The sequence below is a fragment of the Lagopus leucura genome, unplaced genomic scaffold, assembly GCF_019238085.1.
Source record: "Lagopus leucura isolate 7727_CA_CO unplaced genomic scaffold, USGS_WTPT01 Super-Scaffold_100033, whole genome shotgun sequence".
Classification (NCBI taxonomy): Eukaryota; Metazoa; Chordata; class Aves; order Galliformes; family Phasianidae; genus Lagopus; species Lagopus leucura.
The window spans coordinates 4,605-10,914 of record NW_024962282.1 but is presented as its reverse complement, the minus strand read 5'-3'; the positions used below and the strand labels follow the sequence as shown (position 1 = coordinate 10,914).

Below are 6,310 nucleotides of genomic sequence, written 5' to 3'. Positions count from 1 at the left end.
CCCGAGGAGCCCCGAGGAGCCCCGAGGAGCCCCGAGGAGCCCCGAGGCTCGGTGCTGGCGGGCTGATCGCTCCCGCACCGCTTCCTGAGCTACGGGCGCCCGCAGGGGCTGCGGTCCTTGCTGTGATGTGTGCATGCGATGGCTCTGCGCGGCATTCACAGAGCCGCACCTCACCCACGCTGTTCTTTTCGCCACAGTCCCGATTTAACCCCTTACCCCATAAGAGCTTCATCTTTCCCTCCTCCCCTTGTGTTTTTGACCTGAGAAAGGCTCTGCAATGCCTCTTCTGACTCAGCCGTGGGTGACATCTCCTGGTGTCCGCCCTATTTGCTGTTCTCTTTAAATCTTCCTTTCAAGCATCCTTTCCTTTAAGACCTTCTAATCAGTCCTCTCTTACAGGCGGTGCTTCACCAGTTTTTCTCCCATTTTCCTCGCTCTGTTTTTCTGTGATGATCTCAAGAAGGATACGATGCCACTGTTCTGTACTCTTATCTGCCATCTCATCGCTGCTGCTGAGCTTCTTCAGTCAGAGCTCCCCTGCCCTGGCTGGAATTTCTTGTCTCCTCTGCTCCCTTCTTGAGCAGCCTCTCGCTGTGACTCAGATTCCTGTATAGCAACATCAGTTTAGGCAGTGATGACTGTTACTCTCGGGCCTTTTTATTTGCTTCCTTTGGGCTGTGTTGGGGTTGGCAGGAGCACCTGGCTCCGTGCAGCCTGCTTTCTGCTGACTGTAACCATGAGGACGAGTGGCGGAAATCTCTCCCCGTGTCTCAAACAGATCTCAGAGCGGGGCAGGGGATGGCATCGCGGTTGTTGGAAACCTTTCACCACAGTTATTACCTTTTCCTGTAGATTGCAATTACATCCTGCAGCAGAGATTGACGTCTGCGTGGTTACCATTGGGAGCAGCGCTGTCGCTCTTCGTGCCCGCAGCTGGCATTTCGTAGGGTGGAAACCAATGCTGAGCTGTGTGAGGAGCCCCAGGGGCACCCAGGGAGTAAAGGGCACCAAACCTCAAGCCTAGCATGACACATCAGCACAGCGCCTCAATGTGCTCTGCTTTCTTTTTGTGACAGATGTGCAACAAATGGGAACCTCGGTGCTGTGTCTGCCTACAGCTGTGTCCTTGCAATACCTTAAATCATTGCCCAAACCATCTTTGTTCTTTGTAAGCTCTTTGTATGCTCGCGCTGTGATGATCTGACGGAGACTGCAGGTTTGCCAGGGTGTCCAAGAACAGTGAGTCTGTCAGGGGCAGGAGAAGGATCAATTCTGGTGCTTTTAAGCCAAACCGGTGTTGCTGCTAAAAGAGAAATGAAGATAGATAATGCTTCTTATTTTTGTGACTGTGCGATCTGACTCCATGCAAGCTTAATCTCAAGCTTGGTTTGAACGAATGGTGAAAGTCAGCGAGTTTAAATCTACATATTCCAGAAAACCACAATAACCCCTCTCAAATCTCCCAAGCCCTGTAATTTCTGCCTCAGAAATAGTTCACCCATCTGCTCTTTCAGTGTACAACGCTTTTTCAAACAAGAACTTTGCTAAGTTTTATTTTTATTAGACATCTTCACGTTAGGAAATTACTTAGGATTAGAAGTCGTTAGAAAATACTTAGTATGCATCAGACAGGATTCCACTGGAAAATGTCTTTGTCACAAGTTTTTTCACCAGCTGCACTCTATAGCAGTTTTGCACACCAGCCACACACACTTTGGGCATACGGTTAATCCTATTAACTTCAAGTGTTTAGAGGATTAAGAGACTTAATTGCAGTCTATCTGCAGAGGTCAAACATCAAAGACTATTCCAAGCCCAAGTTTTAGCATTTTCAGGATGAGTAATATATGTGTAAGTTATCCTTTCCTCTTTTCATCCATCATCCTTTCTGCACTAAGTTGTGTGGGTATACTAGTAAAGCCTTTATTAGATAAACTGGATCATCCTAATGTCCAGCAGATGGGTCCCTAGATCATAAACCATTTAGATGTCAGCAGAGCTGGCAGTATATGCTCAAAAGAAGCCCGGAACTTGGAAAACACAGGTTTGAATGAATAGAGTTTAAACTGCATTGTGCCAGCCTACATTATAGCTACTTTGGATTTAAATTATTGACTTCTAAGATGTTTTCCTAATGATATATTAAACAGAAATGGAAAGCAAGAGTCTCAGGATGATAATTAGCTGGTATCCACAGTGTGTAATTCAGACTTCTAACTTAGGTGTCTTTGGCTCTAAATAGGAATATCAGCAAAATCGGTTTGGGAAGTGTCTCCTTCCTTCCCAAAAAGCGGGATCAATCACGTTGAGGTAATTTCTGACATAAACGTGTCCAATCTGCACTTGAAAACTAACAAAACAGGGCTGTCATACCCCATAGTAATCTTTCCCTCTGTTTCCATAACCGCACCATGAGAAAGCTGTTTCTAGCCTGTAACCCAGATCTCTGATGCCCACCGAGCCTTTTCAGCAGATGTTAGGGATGCCCTGCCACATCTCTCCCTCCCTTAGGACAAACCACTCCTATTCCACCAATGTTTCCCCACAAGACCTCTAATTCTCTATTCTAGCCAAAGCAGAGTACAGTACACCAATGGGATGTTTACCAGCCCCAAACATAACAGGAGAATGACTTCATCTGCCTGTCAAACGCTCTTCCTTTTTATATACCCCCTGGTGCTGTTTGTTGTTTTTGTTATGGCGTGACGTGGCTGACTCCTGTCTGCTTTGTGACCCACGCTAACCACCAAGCGTGTTTACATTGTGATGCCACCAGACCAGTAATTCCACAACCTGCATCTGGGATGTTGGTAGTTCTGCCAAGAGCAAAGAGTGAAAGCATGTCTTTTGAATTACTTCTTCCCCCTGACCATACTTTGCCAAGTCCTACAGCAGTATCCTACTGCACTTGCTGCTCCTCCCAGCAGTGGGTTTGCTAAGCAATTTTTCTTTTACACTACCCAAATTATCCAATGAAAATATCCCATTGGTGCTATGGGAATACTCCTGTGGAATTCTGCTCGATGTGTCTGGCCAAGTTAACAACGTGTTCACCCAACCATGCACTCTCCCATTCCAGACTTTCTACAATTTGCTTGCGAGACCACCAGTCCCATGTGACAGTGCTGCAAGTCCTCCTACAAACAAGATATCTGCACCTGCTTTTCTGCTATAAACACTGCCACCTAGTCAATGGGAAAGGAACTCATTTGACAAGATTTATTCCAGACAATGTAATCTCACTCATATATTTGCAATCCTTTAGGTACTCAAAGGTGTTAGTGGAAAGAGGTTTAACTGGAGCAGTTCATTGTTTAATGGCTCAGCTGGACATGGGAGGGCACAGCTACCTTACAAGGAATGCAAGGGAATTCAGAGAACACGAATTCCTCTGTATGTGATCTAATGCGTGTTACATGCATATATATAGAGTACCCACCAGCCCATGTCACTGCTCACCAGTTTGTTCTTTCTACTAAAGGGAGCAAAGAAACACGTAAGGTATAAGAATTAAGAACAACGATGGATATTAGAAAGGTGAAGTTTAGAAATTAAGGCGCTGACCCATCTAGCCTCCATGAGGACCTTTCCTCCTTGGTTGAGTTGGGTTTGAGAAGGCAGATGGCGCTGGTGCCTTTATTATAGCAGCAGCCGGAGCCTGCAATAGGCGGCGATGTTGCACAATTGCACGTTCGAACAAGCATCTGTGAACCTTTCCTCGTGCCAGCCGTTGTTGTTCGTGCTGGCTGCTTGACAGGAACTTTTGTATACAGTGTCTTGCCTTGAAAGGCTCTGCATCGCTTCACTGGGGATTTCGAACCCTCCAGAGTCTCCAAGGTGGGGATCTTCCCACAGAGAGCTGCTGAGAGAGAACAAAAAGAGCATACTGAAGGTTTATCTGTTCTACTGCGAGTATTCAGCACTCTTTGCAATCATACATGCCCGTGAATCTGAGAAATATGTGTTTGCCACATGCAGTTGCAGGTGGTTGTGGCATCTGAAGCAGATCAAATAGATTGTACATTTTCTCATATTGCTTTGGAGCCAAAGCATCTTCTTTGCAACTGAAATATTTGGATTTCTTTCCCAAACAGTGCTGAGAGCCTGACTGGAAGGTCTACACCAGGACCATGGCATTCCTGAAAGCCGGGATCTTGGCTGATTTTACAGATCTGTAATATCTTATATGTGAAAATAAAAATACAATAAGCTGCCAAATGAAAGCAACCTAAAAAATAAACTGCTTCTTGTTACATCTTAGCCTCTTTTCTCTTAAAGAAACTCATGTCCAGATTACCAAGTCCCCACATACTCCAATATTAACAAACCCAATCTCTTTTGTATATAATTACAGAACAAGGTGCAGAATCAAGAACACAGCATACCTTCACCTCTCCATCAAATCGGAGTACTACGTTCAGTATTTCCACTGCTAATGTTTAGCCAGTGTATCCAAGGATGATGCAAAACAGCCTAGGTAGAGTTTCACACACTTTCTCATACAGACTGATCCAACCTTTCTTTTAATGTGTGTGAAGCTGGAGATGTGCTCTGCCACATATGTGCATGACTTGCACTGGTACAAGCCAGGAGCTGCTGTGCCTTCACCAGCTGGGCGCAGTCCTTCACACCTAGATAATGATAATAGAATCCACCAAGAGTCCCATCAAGGCAAATTAATCAGGTCCAGGGTCCAAACTATGCAGGTCAACTAATGGGCTTCAGGGTCCATCCAAGAGCAGCAGGAGATGAGGCCAGAGGAAAGGCTGAGACAGGGCTGCAAAACAGTTCTGAGGTCTACCTTTGGCTACTGCTATAGGGCCGAAGACAAAGCTACAGAGTAGGTTCAAGGTCCACTAGGAGAGAGAGTTGGAGCCAAGCTGCCTTCACCTGGAGGCTCACCAGCAGGCAGCCTGAGGTTTTCCAGAGCCAGGTCCTTGAGAAGCTGCACAGTGTACGCTGCAATCTTGGTGACCTGATTTTGGCCCATCTGCTCATGCCTTTCCTTTATCCCTTCTTGTTTTTCTTGATGATTTTGCACCTGTACATTGCCATTCATACTTTGTCCATATCAACCTTCATGTTTATCTGCGAAATTCCTAGGCTGTACAGTCGCATTAGAGAAGTCTTTATCTGGTGGCCAGGCTGTAAGCAGTTAGCTGCCAACTAACACTTCAGACATCATCAGGTAATGAATCAAAACGTAGTGCAGGCTGAAAACAGCAGAGTAAGGTGTTACCTGTGTGACACAGAATGTAGCAAACAGCTTGCTGCCTCTGCCATGAGCTCTGTCTTCTGACTGCAGCCCCCACACTGAGCTCTTTACAGTCCCCTAATCACACACGCAGTTTTCTCAGCGTGGCTGTGAGTGGTGACAGGCAGTATTTACTATGCAGCTATAATTGTCAAAAATCAAGAGTATTGTATTTAAAACTAATGTAATACATTATTGACTGTCTTCCTCTGGTGAGTCTGGCATCTTGCAGTATGTTGAGCCTCGATGCAGGGTTGGTGGGCTTAGAAATGAAGAACGTGAGGTCATCTAAAGCAACGTAGTTTCAGTTAAGCAAACAGAAACATATTTTCGTTCCAGAACACCTTCAGCAAATCCCTTGGCTGCACATATTTAAGGTTTTATGCAACTGTTTATTAGCTGAACATATTTCAACCTCAGTTCTTCACGTTCATCTCAGATTTCCTGGAAGGGCTCTGTAATTTGTAGAGCTCATTGTATTCATTTAGTGCAACTTTGAGAAATAAATAAAGTGCGGCGCTGCAATGAACGATGCTGTCACTGCTTTCTCCAACAAAAATATCCTCTCAACAATTTTTTATCTAGATAACCCACCATTTTATCCCTGGCACAAAAAAAATAAAAAATAAAAAATCGGAGAGAAAAGCAATCCATTTTGTCTGAGCATACCTTGGTAAATCTAATTCCATCCCAATAAATGAGCAGTGCAAAGAGGATTGGAGCTTACCATGAAATACTGAAATAAAGGTCAGATTTGTAGGAAGCATAAATCAACATTCTTGCATGGCTTAAGTGGATTTATGCCTATTTATTCTAGGCAAGAATCTGGCTCATTACCACTGGATGAACTACAAATAGACCATCAAGCAGGAGTTTGAGTTTTAATACTGATTTCCTTGACTTTGTTAGCTTAAATCAGTTTCTAAATATTTGCAAGACTTTATTCATCTAAACTGAGAAGGAAGTTGGTCTCTGCAAGTTGGATGTATTCCCTCCCTTGAAAACAAGCTTTTGAAACAGGATCTGTGAGGAGTTATTAAACAGCTTGAGCAGAAT

At 44.5% G+C, this 6,310-nt stretch overlaps 1 long non-coding RNA gene across 1 annotated transcript; it reads right to left on the bottom strand.

Moving 5' to 3' along the window:
* Nucleotides 1–511: 511 nt before the first annotated feature.
* LOC122185941 lies at nt 512–5,749 on the bottom strand. Its single transcript, XR_006180997.1, has 3 exons — nt 4,386–5,749; nt 3,565–3,862; nt 512–1,303 (listed from the first exon to the last, which is right to left on the bottom strand). It is a non-coding gene; the product is annotated as an uncharacterized LOC122185941 (long non-coding RNA).
* Between the last annotated feature and the right edge of the window lie 561 nt (nt 5,750–6,310).